General features: G+C 38.2%; 1 pseudogene; it reads right to left on the bottom strand.

Annotated features, from left to right (window-relative positions):
- Window positions 1-9,102, bottom strand: part of LOC141665407 (lon protease homolog 2, peroxisomal-like) — a 43,998-nt pseudogene extending 34,896 nt beyond the window's left edge.
- Between the last annotated feature and the right edge of the window lie 14,522 nt (window positions 9,103-23,624).

Genomic DNA, 23,624 nt, shown 5'->3' with positions numbered 1-23,624 from the left:
CTGGTTTTGATCTAACTGGTTATTCAGATGAAGACTATGCAGGTTGTAGAATTGATAAAAAAAAGTACAACAGGAACCTGTTAATTTCTAGGAAACAAGCTTGTGTCCTGGTTCAGTAAAAAGCAAAATTCAGTTTCTACTTCTACAGCTGAAGCTGAATATATTACCGCTGACAGTTGTTGTGCACAGATTTTGTGGACGAAAAACCAATTGCTAGACTATGGTCTGCAAGTTGAAAGGATTCCTATTTTCTGTGATAACACAAGTGCAATTGCCATCACTGAAAATCTAGTACAGCATTCAAGAATCAAGAACAAAGCACATAGACATCAAGTACCACTTCATAAGGGAATATGTAATGAATGGTACCGTGGAACTACATTTTGTTCCAAGTAAAAAGCAGCTTGCAGATATATTTACCAAGCCACTGGATGAATCCACCTTTTCAAGGTTGGTAAGTGAGTTAGGTTTTCGAAATTACACTTCAATATTTATAGATAATTTGCAAGTTGTAATGCAGCCAGAAATTTAATTGATTTTTCAGAGGTTGATGCAATTTTGGCTAAATCAAAATTTACATCCCGACGGATGATCATTATCCATCGAGTTTGATCATCCGTCGGAATATAATTTGTTAGCAAAATCAATTATTTTTCTGGAATATTTTATAACTCGACGGATTACTATTTATTCTCATCCGTCGTATTGTCAGAATCCTAGCCGTTAATTTCCTGAATATTATCCATCGAGTATACTTACAGTTTGTAAGCATAACACGATGGATAATTGATGGAATTTTTACAGTTTATTTTTTAAACGGCTATTTTGGGCAATATTTATTGGTCATTTTATGTTACTTTATTATTTTTGACATTTATTTTTTAGATAGTATAAAAGCATAATTCATTTCCATTGATTTTCTTTTATCATTCTCAATTCATCTGCTCTAACTTCTCTCTTTCTCAAAAGCACTTACCCTATCTCTCTGCAAGTTTTTACTCTCTAACAATCGCACCAGTCGTCAAGGTAATGTCTCAAACTGGATTTATCAATGAGAAGAACAACTTCACTACTCTTGTGAACAAGGGGATTCAACAGTCTGGCGACTACCACAAGATGATGGATTTTATGAAGAACTGCAAACTTAAATATGCCATGCTGGAATCACCCACCATATTCTGTGTTAATAGTGACATAGTTAAAGCATGTTTCAAAATTCCTGATAATACTGTAACTTCACCACACACAGACACTAACATTGTTACTATGCTTAACTCTATGGGCTATGCACTCTCTACTTCTAAATTAAGTGAAATTAGGAGGTTGGGTCTTAGGAAGGAATGGAGTTATTTATGTGATGTAGTTACTAAGGTATTTTCTGGTAAAATCAGTAATTTTGATTCAGTTAATATCTCTATACTTAACATGCTTTACATGCTTGTAACTGATAAATTTTTCAACTTTAGTGATCTTGTTATAATTGAGTTGGGGTTTAAGTTAGGGGAGCTAAATAAGAGGGGTAAAAATATTTACTATGCTAGATTTTTAATGATGATTGCTAAACACCTCTCTGAGAATATTGTGCTTGAGAACCCAACTAACAAATTAGATTGCTGGGTTCAAGAAAGGAGAATCATTGCATATTTGAACAAGGAAAACCATCACAAAGAGGTGCCACTCTTCTATTTTCCTGTTATGGAGGCGCCTCAGGTAAGTGAGGTAAGTTCATATGTCTCTATTTTTCCAATCTCACACACTTCTTTGCAATCTATCGTAGCAATGGCAACTGTGTCATTGACCCAACAGTTGCCTACCCAAGCTGCCAAACCCAAAATTTCAAAAACCAAGACAAAGAAAGCCCCCTCTGGTGTCTCTCAAAAGATGTCAGTTGTAAAAACCACCAAATCAAAAGAGGGGAGTGTGAAGGTGGGTAAGAAAGGTGAGGGACAGGGTGAACATCAAAGAAACCCTAAGGATAAGGTTGGAAAGGTGAGTGTTTCCCATCCTAGCCACACTGCAGTTTCCTAACAAACTGTCAAGCTCACCCCAAACCTATACTAGAAAGAAGAAACCAAAGACCCTTGGGGATACACAGGGTTCACACACTGTGCAAACTGGTGCTAAAGACACAGTCACTGCACCTTCTCAAAGTCAGTTTGATGTGGCTCCAACAAATATGGAGTCACAACCAAAATCTCTAACAATTGAAGCCCCTGAAATACCAAACTCTCCCACACACTCCTCGGATGTTGACATGATAAACACATCACTTCCAAATTCTCCATCTTTAACTCTCTTGGAGAAGCCAAAAATCCAAGCAAGTGAGCATCATCTTTTAGATGATTTGTTGGCTCACTTGCCATTTCTTTCTAAGACTGTTGAGACATCTGTGCCAAAATTTTCATCTATCTACACAGAGTCTACAATAGTCTCCACTCCAAACTCATTTATTTCTACTCTCTCGATGGATATTGTTCATCCGTCGAGTAGTGATTGTATCCCGACGGATAAGCTTAAAAGCAGTTATCCGTCGGATAGTCAAACTGCTAACCCGACAGATATCCCTTATCCGTCGAGTGACTCTGCACAACTTCAAATCTCATCAATTATCACAAGTGCAGAAGACTTAGTGGTAGTGCAATCACTCCTAGGATTGAGGGAAGGGAGTGAAATGAGTGAGAGTCTGGGTTGCTCCCAGGAAAAAGGAGAGGAAAAGAGTGAACAAATGCAATCCATTTATTCAAGATTGGCAAAAGTGAGTGTGAGGAGTCCTACCTTAGATGGTGAAGGTGAGGGTGTGAGGGTGGGGAGCCAAGGTGAGACCTTGATGCAACAAAAGAGAGATCAAGAGAGAAATGCAGGTACATGAGTGATAAGGGTGGAAACCATTGCAAGTAAGTCAATGATTGTCAATGATGCAGAAAGGGAAAGGCTATTTCAGCAAGAATATCAAGCTGTTATAGATTTTATTTCACTGGATGCTGAGACATTTACTCATCCTGTGATAGCTTACCAAACTCTAGCTCTACAGGGTAATGAGGAGGCTGAAAGATTGCTAAACTTGGTGCATATAACACAATCTTTACAAAGAGCAAAGGATGCAATCACTGTTATACCTTCCAACATTGGCAGTGATTTGGAACTGGATGAGAATTCTTTTGGGGATGATGGTGGTGATGATGAGGAAGATAGCATGGACATAGGGGAAATGAAGATATTCCTGCCTGGATGCTCACAAAAGAATGCTCCTACTCACATCTCCAATCAACACTTTTCAAGCTGATTCATGACACCCAAGCAGCCATTCAGGCATCTTCCAATGCTAGCACAAAGCAACTACTCAAAGCACATCTTGAAGCACTCCAGCTGCTTAAGATTCAAGCCCTCCAACACAGTAAGAGTGTGGATGCCATCAAGCAGGAAATTTCTGATGTCAAGCAGGATGTTATAGAAAGGATGGATGCTAGACTCCCTGCAACCATCATGACTGAAATTGCTCACAAACTAAGGAAGGAGGCTGATCTAAATAGGAAAGTTGAGGCCATGGACTCAAGACTATCTGCTGTAGAGAAGTCAATGGCCAAGGTACTAAACAATCAAGAAGCTCAAACTACATTACTCCAACAATTGGTGGCAGCTCAACTCCCTCTCACACAACTTGATGATAACAAAAGTGGGAGAAATGATCAAGTGAGGGGGGAAACAGCTTAACATTAAAGTCAGTAAAGTAATTGTGCCTACAATTGCTTTCACCAAGCCACCAACAACAAACAATATTGATCTAATAAATGAAGCAGCAGCCACATTGAGAGCAGCTAAAAAGAAGCAGTTGAGTCCAATCAACTGGGAGAAAATTGATGAGGATATACAAAAGAGATTTGGGTTAGTAAAGAAGCCAGAAAAATCAGCCATTCATCACTCTCAAATCAGGCAAATATCTATGAAGGAAATGAGCATGAAGAATCTGGAAAGAGGACAACCATCCTGCATCAAATCTCCAAAGGCTAAGCTAATTTTGAAGCCAAGGGTGAACTATCCAAAATCTTCACTAAAGAACCCCTTGAACACAGTGTATGAGACACCAAAGCCTGATGAAAAGAAGTTGTTGTCCATGTCTATAGCATTCTACAAGGATCTAGCTGATTCAGCATTGAAAAGAAGAATTGCTAAAATGTTCAAGAATGGTAAGGAAATTTGTGTGGTGGTTGGACACCCTCAATTTGATGAAACAAAGAGAGAAGAAAAGGCAAGATTAAAGCAAGAAAAGAAGCAAGTTGCTCTAGATGCTAAAAAGGTCAAACAAAAGAAGGAGCAAGATGCTATCTTAGCCAAGCTACAAGCAGTGAAACCTACACAACAAGTTTTTGCACAACCATCTAAAACAGTTGACTCTCAAGATCAAGAAATGCAAAATGTACCTCCACAGACAAATAAGCCAAGGTACAAGCAAAGAATCAAGAGAAAATTGGACTTCAGTGATGAGGAGATGGAAGGGTACTTTCCCAAAGAGTCTACATCTGCAACAACTCAAACATCCATGCCCTCTGTGGCACATGGAGAATTCAAGATAGATCCATCCAAGAACTTTCATGGTGAACCTATCATTCTAAAGGATGAGCCAATAGACTGGGATAGTCTACCAATACCTGAACTCAATATACCTCAATTCATGAAGCCAAAGAAGATAAAGACCAGAGCAGTCAAAAAAGTGAAGCCCTCAACTCTCAGATCCAAATCCCTAACCAAAGCCCAAACTAAAGTCAACAAGGGAGACATAATGTACATCTGTGACATTAAGGAATTCTCAGATTTAAACCTCTATCTAGATGAACTGGAAGAAGTTAGAGGGATTGATGCTTATAGGAATCTACCTGAAAGGTTAGTATTCAAGTACAAGGGAGGAAAAGAGATACAATGGCCACTTCAAAGGATCCTTCAAGAAAGCCAATATGTGCTGATAAAGGTTTATTCATCCTTCAAGAAGAACTTTGGATTCAATGTGACAGCTAGAAGACTTGTTCTAAAGAAGATTGAAGAACTGAGGAGTATTAGAGCAAAAGATGCACTCTCAAGGACTCTAACTATTCCTTACAAAGGGAGAAGAGTGCATCTAAGGCCCTACCGGCTGATGGAATTCATGGATGATAAAGGAGTTAGAAGATTCTTCAGATTAGAAGGCCAATTGAGCATCTCTAGCAATGAGACTCTTTTGGAAATGCAAGAAAGGCTAAATCTCTCAGAATCTGATGAACCGGAATTCCATAGACAGCTCCAAAATCAGATAGAAGAAAACAACAGGAAGCTTGGAAAGAGATCCAGATCTTCAAGGAAATAAATTAATCTGCTCAAGCTAGAAGAGCACCTTGAAAATGACTGTGAGCAAATCTTTGTACATTGTGTTAATTGAAGCACTTTACAGTTTTATCTACTTCCATTTAAATTTGTATTTTTAGGGTGTTTTGTTATCATTAAGTTTCTCCTAATTTATGGCTACAATTCTAGTAGACATAAATTGGGGGAGATTGTTGTGAATATGTTGTGGACTTGATGATTTCATTAACAAAACACCTTAGTAGATTTAACTTAGTGAAAAATGTAGCACTCGACGGATAAGGAATATAGTCCCGACGGATGACTCAATATAGTCCCGGCGGATGATGAGTTATTATCCATCGAGTGAGTAGCTTATGTAACAATAAGTCATGTAGCACATTTCTGCAAACACCTTTGTTTAGATTCTGTAGTAGCATATAAGTCATGTTAACTTTAATTAGATATGTAGAATAGGTTGATTAATTATACATAGATGATGTCTTGTAATTCTGCATAAATGAAATGAAGTCAAGTGCCAGATAGCTACTCGACGGATGATCAACAAGGCTACTCGACGGATGATCAACAAGGAAACCCGACGGATGATCATGTACCCGACGGATAATCAATTCAAATATCTTTTGACAGTGACAACACAGTCACATGCGTCGAGTGTATGCAAAAGGAATGTGGAAGCCTATTCAGCTGGGTTTTTGAGAACAAAGAAACATTTCTATTTCCATGCTATTTTGAAGATATTCAAAGATGCTGGAATAGAGTAATGAAGTAGCATAGTATTAGACTTGATAGGTTTTGTTTTATTATCTTGTCTTATTACTGTGAAATCTTGGTGATATCTAAACCAAGAGTAGCAATTAGAATAACAAGAAGACTAAGCAAGTAAATTCTCAGAGAAATATTTGTAAGTTGTATCCTTAGCATTTCTCTGTAAGTTTAGTTGTTCTTATTTGTAAGCAGCTGTGAGCCATTCAAGCTTCACAGAGTTCTCTCGATATATTTATATATCTCCGGTGGATACTTTCTAATCCACCAGAAAGTTTTAAAGACTTGTGTTTTTATTACTTTATGTTTTGATTCATATTTAACTTGTTCTTCCGCACTTTTCAAATCAAAACACTGTCATATATATCTTAAGTTAGAACATTTTATATTTCAGAAAAAGGTTCAAGAATTCCATTCAACCCCCCTTCTGTAATTCTTGTTGCATTGTTAGGGACTTCCAATTGGAATTGAGATGCAATACCGTAACCCAAGCCTAGGTGATGGGTTTACCATTAAGGTATTTGCAGGCTAATAAGTGAATTAAAGAAATGTTTTGAAAAGAGGTGTGTATCACCAAGAAAACTACTTTGAATAAATATGTATCTTTGATGTTAAAGAAGACGTATAACATCAGTTTTTAAAGATGTTAAATTTCTAATGCATATCTAATCTTCATATATTATCATAGTATGATATTTTTATCACTTTAAACATATGTGAGATAAGCAAAATATTTTCATTTACCCATTAAACCGATGTTACTTATACCAGTAACAACGGTTTGAAAGATAAACTGATGTAAACATAACTTTTGACATCGGTTCTTTATTTCAAACCGATATCTATTGGTCATAAACCGATGTCTAAAAACTTTATAACATCGGATTTTTGTTTTAAGTTTTTTTTGTTGTAGTATTTAACATCGGTTTTGTTTGATGCAACTGATGTAAATGTTCAACTAAAACTGATGTATTAAGCTTTGATAGACATCATTTTGCACTGCAATGACGTATTTACTTTTTTTATTAATGCATATTTTAAAATTAATATATTTTTTAGTTGCAAAATTTCAGTTATCATTACCAAATCATGATGATAAAGTCTTACAATGATGAAAAACTAGAAACATATAATTTTCAAAGATACAACAATAACAATCCGATATCTATTTTAAAAAATAACAACCAAAGTAATTTATATCTTTACTATTCTAAAGAAAAAATAACAGAACCCTTCTTTCTATCAGATGTATTGATGTGTGCGTTCCTTATCGTGCCACCGTGTACTTCAGTCCCTCCCATATTTGGGTTCTTCCAGCTCTTGTACAAATCCTGGATGAGCTCCTCCTATCTATAGGCTTGGGCACAAACCAATACAGCATACTTCATAATCTCAGGCCAATCTTGGGATTTAATAATCTATACTCAAGCAAAAAACCTGGTATTAAATGAAAGAAATAATAATAGATAAAGAATAATTGAACTGGTCGGATAGACACCAATATTAACTTATATCAAACTTGCCCAATTCCATAATAAAGGCATTGTAAAAATGCGACAAGAAGAGATCAGTTTAGGCATTTAGAAATTTTAACTCTATTCTCTAAGATGAGCGTCTATCACGGGCAACCACAAAAGGTTAATAAGTAGACAGAAATAGGCAGAATATGCACCTTATCCTTAACACCACCCCACAGGTAAAACTAGACCTCGTAGTGTCATTTCCCTTGTCATTGTTGTATCTGATCTTACTTTTGTCTGACTAAATAGTAACACCAGGGCTGTTAAAAGGGTCACACCTGCAGAGGGACCATCTTTAGGTATCGCACTAGCAAGAAAATGAATGTGAACATCCCGTCCTTCCAACAGATTTGTTTCCTTCGTAGCGGCAAACTTAAGCTCAGTGGCCCTTGATCTTACCTAAATTAAGAATCACACTAGGAAAGAGTATATGTCATGTAAAGTAATTTTATACATCTTTTGGTAGTTGATCTGTTCTGCTTGAAACTTTATAGTGATGCTGGAAATAAATTATGCACTAGGAAAATATATATATGACACTGACATGACATGACATAATAAAATACGCATCCAGAACCACATATAGAAAATACTAATATGAGTAAATGAGTATCTTATCTACTAGTGAAACCATTTTTACTTCATAGCATTATACACAATACGAAAATACCATTACTGTACCGAAACACACAATAGTTTTACATAACTTAAATCCTCTCTTGATCCGGAATAAAATGCCATAATCTCAAGAAATATTTGGAACTGCTGTGTCATGTCTAGAATATGGTACCACAACTTGCAAGTAGCTATAAATAGATGCTTATTGTCGTATTCTCTTAATAAGAAAAATTGACCAAGACTCAGATCAGATTTACTTTTCTGGGAAAACGTTAGCTTAATTTATATATATGCATCTGCTTGGCATAAAAAAATGCAACAGATTTACCCAAGTAAGTGCAATCTGCGCCGATTCTTTAATAACAGCACCAAGTTGACCAGTGAGATGCAGGTCACCCTTCCCCACCATGGACGTAGCTTCCACAAATTGAACCTCTCCTCCGAATGCAGTCCATACCAATCCAACTGATAAGTGATATCCCAGGTGCTGCAACCCGCTCTCCAGTTTCTTTTTCATCAAAGCGTGGAGGCTGCATCAAAGTGTAGGAAAAAAACCTCAGATCTGCTAAGCATAACAGATATACAACATATAAATCTATAAGAGAACAATTAAAGGTCCGAGAAGAGGACAAGCATTCAGTAAGACTCGGCCAATATGCTTTTGTCTATATACAAGTATTCCTATATTAGCTAGTTCCAGACACCTAAACCAGCAGCTGGCAAATAATTCCACACATGCTATCTTAAACACGAGTTTTTGTAATTGAAGATAAATGATTACCCCTAATACTTTTTCCAGCATGGATTCATAAAAAACTAATGGTGAATTAAGCCTAAAATCGCTTGATATCTCGTGATTGTCACCCATCATTCCATCATTCTGACAATGAAAACTGGTTGTTTATATGCAGAATATCAAAAAATGCAAGAGGTAGAGCCACCAGGCTTCAACAAATAATAGCAGAATGTTAGTTTCAAGCATCTCCTTATTATGACTTATTAAAATTACAACAAAGTAGTAAGTTTCAAATAGTTAAATATGACAAGCAGTCACCATAAATTAAGAGAAACTTGATGATACAAAACACCCTAAAAATACAACTTTGAAAGTAGATAGATAGAACTGTAAAGTGCTTCAATTAACAAAATGTACAAAGTTTAGCTCACAATCTTTTTCAAGGTGCTCCTCTAGCCTGAGCAGATTTATCTTGTTCCTTGAAGTTTTGGATCTCTTTCCAAGCTTTCTATTGTTTTCATCTATCTTATTTTGGAGTTGTCTGTGGAATTCCAGTTCATCAGAATCTGAGAGATTTAGCTTTTCTTGCATCTCCAAGAGAGTCTCATTGTCAGATATGCTCAATTGGTCTTCCAATCTGAAAAATCTTCGAACCCCTTTGTCATCCATGAACTCCATCAGCCAGTAGGGCCTTAGATCCACTATTTTTCCTGTATAAGGAATAATTAGAGTCTTTGGGAGTGCATCTTTAGCTCTAATACTCCTCAGTTTTTCAATCTTCTTCAGAACCAATCTTCTTGCAGTTACATTGAACCCAAAGTTCTTCTTGAAAGATGAATAAACCTTTATCAGTGCAGCTTGGCTTTCTTGAAGGATCCTGTGAAGTGGCCATTGAATCTCCTTTCCTCCCTTGTACTTGAAAACTAACCTTTCAGGTAGGTTTCTGTATGCATCAATCCCTCTCACTTCTTCTAGTTCATCTAGATAGAGATTTAGATGAGAGAATTCCTTGATGTCACATAAGTACATGTAATCTCCCTTATTGACTTTAGATTGAGCTTTGACTAGAGATTTGGATTTGAGAGGTGACAACTTCACTTTCTTGACTGCTCTTGACTTTGTTCTTTTTGGCTTGCTAAGGATTGGCAAATTGAAGTCAAGAATTGGTAGGCTCTCCCATTTTATGGGTTCATCCTTAGGTACAATAGGTTCACCATGAATGTTCCTGTAAGGATCCACCACCTTGATGTCTTCAAATATCACAGAGGGTTTTGATGCTTGAGTTGTAGTTGAAGTGGATTCCTTAGAAAACTGATCCTCCAATTCCTTATCAACAAAATCCAATTTCCGTTTGGTTCTTTTGGCCAATTCCTTTTATCTTGGAGATTTCTTCTGTTCTGATTCAACTTGCTTCTTTGGATCTTGAGATTCAGTGATTCTAGATGGCTGAGAAGGAATCTGTTGTGTTGGTTTCACAGCTTGTAACTTGGCCAAGATAGCAGCTTGCTCTTTCTTTTGCTTAGCCTTTTTGGCATTTAGAATAGCTTGCTTCTTTTCCTGCTTCAATCTTTCCTTTTCTTCTCTCTTTGATTGAGCAAATTGAGGATGTCCAACCACCACACAAATGTTTTCCCATTCCTGAAAATATTAGCAATTCTTCTCTTTAAAGCTGAATCAGCTGGATCCTTGTAGAAGGCAATTGACCTTGACAGAAGCTTCTTCTCATCAGGTTTAGGTGTCTCATACACTGTATCCAAAGGGTTCTTTAATGATGATTTTGGATAGTTCACCCTTGGCTTCAGAATAATTTCAGCGTTTGGAGATTTGATGCAGGATGGTTGTCCTCTTTCTAGATAGTTCATGCTCATTTCATTCACAGAGATCTGTTTGATTTCAGAGTGATGAATGGCTGACTTTACTGGCTCCTTTACTAGCCCAAACTTCCTTTATATGTCCTCATCAATTTTCTCCCAGTTGATTGGCTTCAACTGCTCCTTTTCAGCTTCTCCTAAAATAGCTGATGCTTCATTGATCAGATCTATACTGTTTGTTACTGGTGGCTTGGTGAAAGCAATTGCGGGCACAATTACTTTACTAATTTGAATTTGAAGCTTCTCCCCCTCACTTGGTCCTTTCTCCCCCTTTTTGTTATCATCAAGTTGAGTAGAAGAGGAGGTTTGAGCAGCCACCAGTTTCTGAAGTAAATCTGTCTGTTGGGCTTGATGAAGATGAATGGCTGTTAGAGATGCGTCCATAGCTGACATTCTTGTATCCAAAGCATCTATCTTTGTTGGAAGATCATAATTTTTTCTTAGTTGCCTCTTGATGTCAAGTATTGTAGCTTCTGGAATCTTAGAATCCATTTTGTTTGAAATGGGCTTCTTCATCTCATCAATATCACCCTTGATGGTGTTAACATCTCTAGCATGTTGGAAGCCTTGAATCTGTTATAGTTGCAGAGAAGCAAGATGTGCTTGAAGGAGCTTCTTGGTGTTGGCATTTTTAGAGGTTTGAAGGGCAGAATTTGTCAGATTGATTAGTTGAATCAGGGTTGTCTTGAAGTAGTGCTCATCACAGTGCTTTGAAAATACCCATGATGGCATGCCTGATCTTGAACTTGAACCTACTTCTCCCCTATGTCCAATACCTCTTCTTCATTATCTCCACCTTCATCTCCAAAGAAATCTTTTGACCCACCAGTCTGATAATCAACCTCAGCAGCTGTAGAGGGCAAAGTTGTGATAGCATCCTTAGCTCTTAGCATAGACTGTGTGGTGTGCAACAGATTGAGCATCCTTTATGCATTTTTATTGCCCTGTTCAGCCAAAAGTTGATAAGCTAGAACATGGAGAGTAAATGCCTCAGCATCAAGAGAGGTGGAATCTATAATAACTTGAGGTTGCTGAGGTAGTCCCTCCCTGTCTACATCCTTTACATTCATTAACTCACTAGCAATGACATCCATCCTTATAGCTCCTGTACCTATATTTCTCTCTTGTTCTCTCTTTTGTTGCATCAGGGTCTCACCCTGGCTCCCCACCCTCACACCCTCACCTTCACCATCTAAGGTGGGACTCCTCTCACTTACTTTTGCTAATCCTGGAGAAATGGATTGTATATTTTCACTCTTTTGCTCTCCTTTTTCCTGGGAGCAACCCAGACACTCACTCATAGCACTCTCTGCCCTCAATCCTAAGAGTGACTGTACAACCACTAATTCTTCTGTACTAGAAATAAATGATGTTTGAAGCTGTGAAGAGACACTCGACGGATGAGTAATATCCATCGGGTTAGTGGTTTTGCTATCCGACGGATAACTGTTGTTAAGCTTATCCGTCGGGATACAATCACTACTCGATGGATGAGCAATATCCATCGAGAGAGTAGAAATGAATGAACTTAGAATAGAAACTATTGTGGACTCTGTGCTGATTGATGATATTTTAGGCACAAATGATTGAACAGTTCCTGAAATAATTGCCAAGTGAGCCAACAAATCATCTAAAAGATAATGCTCACTTGCATTAGATTTTGGCTTCCCCAACAAAGTTAAAGAAGGGGATTCAGGAATTGATATGTTGATCATATCCACATCCAGAGAATTTGTAGGAGAATTTGGTGTTTGAAGTGCTTCTATCACTAGAGATTTTGGTTGTGACTCCACATTTATTGGAGCCACATCAAGCTGAATTTGTGAAGGTGCAGTGACTGTGTCTTTAGCACCAGTTTGCATAGTGTGTGTACCCTGTGCATTCCCAAGGGTTTTGGATTTCTTCTTTCCGGCATAAGTTTGGGGTGAGCTAGTGTCCCTTACCCTCTTGGCCTGTGCTCTTGGTTGAGAGCTTTGTTCAATAGTTACATCCTTTTAGGAGGATGTAACTAGAAATGAGCTTTTATCTTTTTTAAGCACTGCAGTTTGTTGGAAAACTGCAATGTGGCTAGGCTGGAAACCACTCAACTCTCCATCCTTATTTTTAGGGTTTCTTTTATGTTCACCCTGTCCCTCACCTACCTTTCCCACCTTCACACTCCCTCTTTGGTTTTGGTGGATTTTGCAACTGGCATCTTTTGAGAGATACCAGAGGGGGCTTTCTTTGATTTGGATTTTGAAATTTTTGTTGGTTTGGTAGCTAGGGTAGGCAACTGTTGGGTCATTGACACAGTTGCCATTGCTACACTAGTATGCAAAGAAATTTGTGAGGTTGGAATAGTAGGGGTAGATGAACTTACCTCACTTACCTGAGGTGCTTCCATTATAGGGAAATAGAAGAGTGGCACCTCCTTGCGATGATTTTCCCTATTCAAATCTGCAATAATCCTTCTCTCTTGAACCCAACAATCTAATTTGTTGTTTGGGTTCTCAAGCACAATTTCCTCAGAGAAGTGGTTAGCTAACATCATGAAAAATCTAGCATGATAAACACTTTTACCCCTCTTGTTTAACTCTCCTAATTTAAACCCAACTCAAACAGAACAAGGTCACTAAAATTAAAGTACTTATCTGTAACTAGCATGTAGAGCATGTTAAGCATGGAAATATTAACATAATCAAAATTACTGATTTTACCTGAAGAGACCTTGGTCACTATATCACACATGAAACTCCATTCCTTCATAAGACCCAATCTCCTAATGTCACTCAACTTAGAAGTAGAAAGAGCATAGTTCATGGAATTAAGCATATTAACTATATCAGTGTCTGTGTGTGGTGAGGTCACATTATTATCAGGAATCTTGAAATATGCTTTAATAACATCACTATTAATACAGAATTCATTACCTTTCATAGTGAGTGTTATGGATTAAAAACTAATATATATAATTGCTGTATTTATTACTAAGGAACGTGAGCTTCGAGGCTCAATTTGACTGCTCTTGTGTTTCGTGACTCAATCTGCCTTAACAAGATGCCTACGTACCTTGCTGATTGCCAAGGATCAAGTCAAAAAACGTAGTTCTGATCTGTGGGGTGAAGCCCCTTATATAGATGTGGGAGTCCTTGAATTGGACTTAGTATAGGAGACTTGGTGGTCAGGTCTCTGAATGACGGACTTAGGAGTCCTAGGAAGTAGGAAGCTGATTCCTTATCCTATGAGGTTCCTTGGAGGCCAATCTACAAGGATTTATATCCCCACTAGGACTTATCTTAATAGCTTTTTTTCTCCCTTATTAATTAATTATGAAATTAATAAATAATCAGGGTTTTGGGCCTTGTTTGTTCCATCAGGCCTGATCTGGTCCATCAGGCCTGATCAACATGTTAACCTTTCTGGTTTGAATATCATACATCTTCTTATTGGGCCTAGCAGCCCACACCTTGTATAATCAATGTAAATTTTAATTACACAATCAGGATTTATTTATCCCTATCATTTGCCCCCCAACTTTTGGGAAACAGAGACTAAGTTTCACAGAAGTTAAGTTCATTCGTTCCCTTACAGGGTATCATTTTTGCGTAAAGTGTGGAGCGACCTACACGTTTACAACGATTTACTTTTATTCCTTTTATTCAGGAATTATCTTAATTTTCAAGAATTTTTCCCTTAATCCTGGGATTTTTCCTTGATTTCCTGGATTTTTCCCTTAATTTCTAGGATTTATCCTTGTTTTTCTGGATTTTTCCCCTAATTTCTGGGATTTATCCTTAATTTTCTGGATTTTTCCCCTAATTTCTGGGATTTATCCTTAATTTTCTGGATTTTTTCCTTAATTTCTGGGATTTATCCTTAATTTTATGGATTTATTCCTTATTTCTGAAAATATCAACATTTTTCAGAAAATATTTTAAGGAATTTCCTTGTTTTTCTGTAATTTTCCAGGAATTTTTTCTTCTTTTTCTTCCCCCTTTTTCCTTTTTTCTTTCCCTTTTCTTATACAGATTTCGACCAGGAATCCTGTTCGACCAGGATCCTGGTCGAATTACCCCTCAGTATGCCCTGGTCGACAGGATTTCGAGCAGGGTGCATTCGATCAGGAATCCTGGTCGAATTTCGGCCATGATTTTTTCCTTTTTTTATATATTTGGACCAGGAATTGTTCGAGTAGGAAACTTCTGTTTCGGTCAGGATTTTCGGTCAGGAACCCTGATTTTGACCGAATTAACTTTCCTTGGTTGTTCAGGTCGACAGAATTTCGACCTTAATGTTTTCGATCAGGAATCCTTCGTGTTTCTTGGTCGAATGGTCTAAATTCTGGTCGAATTAAACCTGTTTTTCAGCCCTGATCGAAGCCTATTCGACCTCAAGCATTTCGATCAGAATTTGCTTATGATTTCTAGTCGAGCTGGGTCAGGAATTTGTCAAATAAATATATATATATATATGTATATTTTTTTTGTAATTTTGAATTTGGGCTTCTAAACCTGGGCTGGACTCTTTCACTGGGCCTGTTTTTAACAGCCCTTTTTTCTGGGCTTCAATAGCAAAATTTTGGGCCCATTTTCTTGGTCCATCTAGGTTTTGCAATTGGCCCATTGTTTTAACTGGGCTCCCTTTCCACCCTTTTTTCTTAAACATCATTTGGGCGTCAAACAAGGCTTTTTGTATTTGGGCCTTGGGTTTTTTCAAGATTCTTCTAGAATTGGGACTCATTTCTGAGCCCAAATTCCAAACTCTTCTAAAAAAAAATTCTGGATTCTTCCAGAATCTTCAAAAATTCACTTTTTTCTCTTGATTTTTCCAGGAATTTCCTGGATAATTCCAGAACCTTCTCATTTTTGGGCCCAAATGGGCTTTTCAAGGCCCAAATCACCTCCTTCTTGGCTATATAAAGGTGGGATGAGAGTGTGATTTGCTCACACCTCTCATTTCACTTCTTCACACACTCTACAATTCTCTATCACTTCTCTTTCTTTAGTTCTACAGCCATCTTTCCTTCCAAGGTTTCCAGGTTCTTCCCAGCTTTACTAATGGCTGACAAGAATTCCGAGAGGGCGGCCAAGATAGCCTCGGCTTCAAAACGAGGTAAGGATATCGAGATCCGTTCTTCGTATATGTCTTTAATCGATATGATTAACACTAGAGGGATAAATATCCCTCTACTGCACATCTCGATTCTTTTAATCATTGTAATACTTGGCACAACATAGATTTTGATAAACTAAATGTACGTTATAATGTCCTTCCTCCTCTTAGATTAGTTCCTGTTTCTCGTGGTGACCATACTTGCCACTGGAAACCCGACACTCTTTTTATTTATACAGATGCCCTTAATGTTGGGCTTAGGTTTCCTTTCCATCCTTTCATTCCTCATCTTTTAGCTGATTTACAAATCAACCCATGTCAGCTTCCTCCAAATGCTTGGAGGAACATTTTATGTTTTATGGTCTGCTACTTTAGGGAGGATTTTTCCCTTTCTGTAGCTATTTTTAGGAAGTCTTTCAGTGCTATAATATCTCTTCTAGTATTTGTGGTTGGGTCTATGTTAAGCAAAGGCCCAAAAGTAAACATATATTTAACAACGCCTCCATTCCCGATAATAACCAAAATTGGAGGAATAGTTTCGTTGGGTTACGTTGGGAGAATGGCGACTGGGGCACACTCTTCCGATCTTCCTTTGGGAAGGTTAGTGATGGTAGCCTCAAATCCATTCACTTAACTCCCGAGGAAACTATTATTTATAATGGGCTTACTCAGGACGACGACACTACTACCAGCTGGACTCTCTTAGAGGAGTTCTCCCTCATTCACGAGGGACTATCCTCTGTTTCTCAACATGGTATTTTTCTTCCCTTCTCAACTTTATTTCATTTCATGCATTATTAACACCACTTATTTTGTTTTTTGCCTTGTTTTTCAGCTGCTAAGGAGATAAACGAGGATAATGTACCTCCCGTTGAAGAGACTGCTAGGATGAAAAAAGCTCGCCTTGCAGACCTGGACACTCGAGGGAAGGCCACGGAGCCTATCTTCTTGAGGAAACACAAGGAGCCTATGGGGGAGGCTTCAACTGAGGGAGCTGAGGGCCACAGTGCTCCTATCACTGCTGCTGCTCCTGCTGTTGCTGCCACAGGTGCCTTCCAGCCTCTCTGGGGATTCCGCCGAGGGGATACCATGGTTGGATCCACGAGGCATGCTTGGGATTGGTCCTACCTTGGCGTGACTCCCAAGGATTTTACTGATGTGGTGGCATCCCCTGATCTTAACTCCCGAAGAAACTATTATTTATAATGGGCTTACTCAGGACGACGACACTACTACCAGCTGGACTCTCTTAGAGGAGTTCTCCCTCATTCACGTGGGACTATCCTCTGTTTCTCAACAGGGTATTTTTCTTCCCTTCTTAACTTTATTTCATTTCATGCATTATTAACACCACTTATTTTATTTTTTGCCTTATTTTGCAGCTGCTAAGGAGATCAACGAGGACAATGTACCTCCCGTTGAAGAGACTGCTAGGATGAAAAAAGCTCGCCTTGCAGGCCTGGACACTCGAGGAAAGGCCACGAAGCCTATCTTCTTGAGGAAACACAAGGAGCCTATGGGGGAGGCTTCAACTGAGGGAGCTGAGGGCCACAGTGCTCCTATCACTGCTGCTGCTCCTGCTGCCATAGGTGCCTTCCAGCCTCTCTGGGGATTCCGCCGAGGGGATACCGTGGTTGGATCCACGAGGCATGCTTGGGATTGGTCCTACCATGGCGTGACTCCCAAGGATTTTACTGATGTGGTGGCCACCCCTGATCTTGAGAGGATAAAACTCATGGGAGCTCAGTCTCTGGCTTTGGTATGCCTCTTTTTTTTTGAACTTATCTTTCTTACTTGTAGCATTCTCTTGCCTTATACTTTGTTAATTTGTTTTATTTTAGTCTAACGCCTATTTTCAAGGCGCTGTGAGGCAAGCCGAGTCATGGAAGCGGGCTTCTGACAAGGCCGACAATGCCCTCAGGAGGCAGCAGAAGAAGTATGCTGCTCTGGAGAAGAAGTTCAAGCGCAAGGAGGAAGAACTCGAAGAATCCAACGCCGAGCTGGTGGTACTTCGGGCAAAGAAGGATAAAGCTATAGATAACTACCTGGACTCGGAGGAGTTTTCCCAGTCCATGAGGATTAGGGATGACTCAGTCTTCCCCGGGTTTTTTAGAACTGGTTGGGACACGACCCTTGGGACCGTGAACGAGGCTTGTCCTGATATTAACCCGACGGACTATGTATATCCTGATGACGAGGCTTTGCTACAGAGGTTTCGTACTCGAGTAGTTGTCTCGGATCACGTCCCTCAGGACCCGCTTCTTCCTCCTCTCGAGTCTTCTTCTAGACCAGCTGAGGATGACAACTCTTCTTCCTCCTCCGAGATGACAGAGACATCTAGCGAGAGTGGAGGGGATGATGATATGGATGCCGAGGGCACCTCAGCTCCTTAGAGCTTTTCCAGCCCTGTGTGGCTTGTTTTCTTCATCTTATTTTCGAGACTTTATTTATCAAACTCTTGTAATATTTATTTGATCTACTTTATTTATGCTTGCATTCCATGCATTTGGTTTTACTTGCCTGGCCATAGACATTTAAACATATTTCGAAAACTTTATGAATTTTCATAAATTGTTTAGGATTCGTCCTTTACACAAGTCTTAATAAACTTCAAAATAAAACTAGAACATATAAATCCTAAGAAAGCAAAGCTTCAAGGTGCTTTTCAACTTACTCGTCATCTTGACAAGTGAGAATCATATTCAGTTGCCCTACACGTAGTAAACCTTCAGGTTTTGTGCATGCCAAGTTCTTGGGACTTCAAAACCATCCATTGTCTCCAGCTTGTAGGTTCCTCTACCTTGAACACTCTTGACTTTGTATGGCCCTTCCCAATTCGGGGCAAGCTTCCCTTTCTGTCCTACACCGGAAGCTTCTATCTTCCTCAAGACTAGGTCACCTTGTTTGAAAAACCTTTCTTTAACCCTTAGGTTGTAGTAGAATGAAGCCTTTTTCTGATGTTCTACTATCTTTGCATGTGCCTCATCTCGCACTTCATCAATTAAGTCCAGAGCCAACCTTTGTCCTTCCTCATTTTCCTCAGCATTGAAAGCCTGAATCCTTGGAGAGGAATGTGATATCTCCACGGGAACAACTGCTTCTGCCCCATATGCTAACATGAAGGGAGTTTCTCTAGTCGTGACTCTACAGGTAGTCCTGTACGCCCATAATATTGGAAGTATCTCATCCACCCAATTATTTCTTGATTTCTCGATCCTCTTCTTTAGTCCATCCAGGATTATTCGATTTGCTACCTCCGCTTGCCCATTGGCTTGCGGGTGAGCCACAGAGGTGAACCGTAACTCAATTTCATTTTCTTCACAGTACTTCTTAAATTCCTCGTTGTTGAATTATGTTCCATTGTCGGTGACTAGGATACGGGGAATTCCATACCGGCACATAATATTTTCCCACATGAATTGTGCAACCTGCTTAGTTGTGATCTTGGCCAAGGGTTTGGCTTCAATCCACTTGGTGAAATAATCAATGGCTACAATCAGAAACTTCCTTTGTGTCGTGGCCATGGGGAAAGGCCCCTGAATATCCATTCCCCATATAGAAAAGGGAATGGGTGAGTTGATAGAGGTCAGCATCTCGGGGGGTTGTCTAACAACAGGTGCATGCTTCTGACAGTGATCACACTTCTTCACATACTCTTTGGCATCAGCCATCATTTCTGGCCAATAGAAGCCCAAACGGGTTATCTTATGAGCCAAGGCCCTGCCCCCCAAGTGTTGCCCACAAATACTTTCATGCACTTCTTCAAGAGCCAAGCGTGCCTCATCGGGCCTGAGACACCTTAAGTAAGGAACCACGAAAGATCTTTTGTACAGAATCCCATCTATCAAAGAGTACCTTAGTGCCCGAACAGCTAACTTCCGTGCTTCAGTTGCATTGTTTGGCAACCAACCGGTTTGAATGTGAGCCTTAATGGGATCAATCCATGACGTCCCCAGGCCTTAGGATCCACAAGCTTAACATTTATGCTTCGTGTCTTCAAAACACGGAAGTACACACTTCCTGAACTTTCTTCTATCTCAGATGAAGCAAACTTTGATAATGCATCTGCCTTAACATTTTCCTCCCTTGGAATGTGCTCAACATGGCATTCATTGGATTGGGTCATCACAGCCCTTACTAGGCGGACATATTTAGCCATCGTATCATCCCTTGCCTCAAATTTTCCCTTTACCTGGGATATGATCAGCTTCGAGTCTCCACGGACCTTTAAGTTTTTGACTCTAAGTGTCCCAGCTAGGCCAAGGCCAGCTATCAGGGCTTCATATTCTGCCTCGTTGTTTGTGGTTGGGAAGTCTAATTTCATGGCATACTCAATCAAGAACCCATCAGGGCTTTGTAAAACCAGTCCTGCTCCACTGGAGTTTATTTTTGATGCTCCATCAAAATAGAGAACCCAATATTCTTTCTCCTTATCATCCTTTTCTTTGTCCCCATTAAATAGAGAACCCAATATTCTTTCTCCTTATCATCCTTTTCTTTGTCCCCATTATCGACTTCCTTGTCTTGAGGTATGGTATCTTCCTGCCCCCCCTGAAAGGAATATGTCCTAAGTCCAATCATGTATTAGGATTTAGGAATAACTTTTATGTAATCTGTTTTGATTTCATTGATATTAATAAAGACTTGTTTTGTTTTCATTACGGGCTTTATCTATTTAAGTGTTTAAATAAGATATACCATAGTTTAGAGTAAAGCTTTTTATGGATTATGATGAGATCATAATAGTGAGACCTAAAAAGATGATAACTCTAAACTTAAATAGTTCCTGGTCATAGGATTACTAACTGGTAATTAATAATCCGCAAAGATCGGTACATACTATGCTTGCTTCATTATGAAGGATGTTTGTTCTCATAGACATTTGTGTGGTGACACTATAGCTAGTATGTAGGTGCTTATTATGGAATAAGTTCACTGAACATGACTCGCCCAGCTGAACAACTGATGGAGTTCACTCACGTGTCAGCAGTTGTTCGCTTAGTGATAGTTGTACAAGTATCCTTAGACTTGAGGTCATCATAGTCATCTTGTGTACACTGAACTATGCTTTGGTTTAGTTCTTAGTCTCCAGGGACAATTATTAGGGCTCTTCTGGGTATAGGAATTTGTACACGAAGATAGTGTATGATCAATAAAGGATCTACCCCTTCCAGTGAAGGAAGCGAATGTTCAAGGCTGATCCACTTATGCTAGTTCAGGAATCTCTGGCCAGAGTAAATTAAATTAGAAAGGAGTTTCTAATTTGCATAGAACTACGCATAATAGATGGTAAGCAAGTGATTGAATTAGATAGGCTTGACACGAGATCCATGCCTTGTATTTAATCGGGACATTGTAGGGTAGAAGGAGTTTATTGTACGGTAACTATTCACTGACAGGTTCTTGGTATTCTAAGCAGTGAATTCATATTATCCGGATAGTCGCGATATGTTGAGAAGCATCACTCACGATGTAGAATAAATGTGATTAATTAATTAATCATATTTAATAAATTAGAGAATTTATATAAATAATGATAAAATAGTTTTATTATTATTTATTTCTACTACCGGCTTAATATTGAACCTACAGGGTCACACCATAAAAAGAGAATGATTTTATGGTGGAGGAATTAATTAATAATGGCTAATAATTATTTATTTGTAAAATAAATAATTAATTGGCAAATTTAATAATTGATTAAATGAGATTTAATTGATTATAAATTAATTAAGAAAAGTTCTTAATATTATTAATTAAGGATTTAATTTTTGGAAATTAAACCAAGAGAGAGAATTAATTCTAAAGTGTTTAGAAAAAGGATTAATAATTAATAGGTGTTTTAATTATTAATGAGAATAATAAATGGGATAATAATAATATTATTTATGGGAAAATTTCAGCTGAAAATTTTGCCTATAAATCTACTATTATAGACCCTATTTTATTCTAACCCCAGAAACCAAAAAGTTTCAGAAAACCAAATTCTCTCCACCTCCTCCTCCTCCTCCTAAAAGTCGTTTTCTTGGTGGATACCGGTGGAGTGCTTCACACTTGAGGAGCAACTGCTAAGGATCTCTGATCGTTGTCTCCGAATTAATTTTAAAAGGTTAGATTCGATCCCTCGAATTTTTATTCATGATTTATATGCTTTTATTTGGATTTTGTATGGTTAAAAGTGTTTTACCATGCCCCCGCTGCGTTTAAAAATCCAACAATGGTATCAGAGCATAGGTTGTATGTATATAGATCTGTGGTAAAAAATTTCAGAATTTTATGTGCTTGTATGAATTAATTATGATTTTTACAAGTTATATCATGGATTAATTTTGTCTGATGAGAAATCGTTTCTCAGAATAATTTTGAATGTTGATCTGGGTTCTACAAGTGTTGTAGATCGTCTGGGTATTTTTTTCATAATTTTAGGATGTATAGATTTTTTATTATGAATTTTTGAAGTTCTAGCAATTAAATTCGTAATTAAATAAAGATATATATATATATAAATTGATTGTATGTAAGTATATATCTGCTGATGTTTTGTCTGCTGTGGTGTGAGACACGGAAAAGAAGAAGACAGAAACGGCAGGTCTGACAAGGTCTGGCGGCACGGAAATCCATGGCGGCGGCTGCTGAAAAAAAAAATATATAGGGGTGTAACGCATTCCGGGAATGCGTTACACACCTGTGGCGCATTCACGGAATGCGTTACACCCTTTAATGGCTTAAAAGGGGTGTAACGCATCACCGGAATGCGTTACAGGGCTTGTAACGCGTTCCTGTAATGCGTTACAGCCCTTCTGTTGATTTTAAAATTGATTTTCTGGGAGTTTCGTAACTCCGTTTTAGGCGTGCAATATACCGTTGGATTCGTTTTTTCAAGACGGATCTAATGAAGTGATCAATTTTAGTTTATATAAAAGTTTTGAACTATTTATATTTCCATGAAGTGTTTTAAAGTTGTTTTTAACTGTTTTAATTGCTTTTAAATGCTTCATGTGATATATAGAGATGTATAATACTTAGTTCTATGTGCTAGATGATGTAACATGCCTACCTTGATGTTTATTCATGTTGATATATGTGATATATGCTTAGTTCATCATGCGATGATAGATTTAGGTGAACTTGAATGAACATAAGGCGTTTGTTAGACAACCTAGTATAGTGAAATTGTTTCATAACCTTAATAATAATATTATGAATACAATCATGAGATTCTTGTGTTTGTGAAACACGTAATTGAATATGAATTTTCGATATGAGAGAAAAGATGATTCTGTCAACAACAGATTTCTATCTGTAAGAAAGGGTTATTAAGTGACGCCTCTTGACAATGCTCCACCCGATCTGGGAATCGTCTGATTATTGATTATTGATTTGAAATATTTAATTTAAAAGGAAGAATCTCTTTATAATATGATTATGATTGTAACGTAATATAATCCCTCTAAAATTAAATAATATCAAGTAGTAATTGGCCAATGATACAACGGGCTTGTGTCGGTCATAGCCTTCCAACATGATAGAAAAGTAGTTCTTATTTTTGAATCATTGTTGGTTCGTGCTACAGCCGAGGGCTTTGATTTCGAAATAAGAAATACTTGTCTATTACATAGAGATGTGTACATTGAATAAGAATCTAAAGGTCGGTACGTGCTACAGCCGTGGGCCTTTGGGGACTGATTCAAC

Source organism: Apium graveolens, chromosome 6 (assembly GCF_009905375.1).
Source record: "Apium graveolens cultivar Ventura chromosome 6, ASM990537v1, whole genome shotgun sequence".
Lineage (NCBI taxonomy): Eukaryota > Viridiplantae > Streptophyta > Magnoliopsida > Apiales > Apiaceae > Apium > Apium graveolens.
This window is presented reverse-complemented; position numbering and strand designations above follow the sequence as displayed.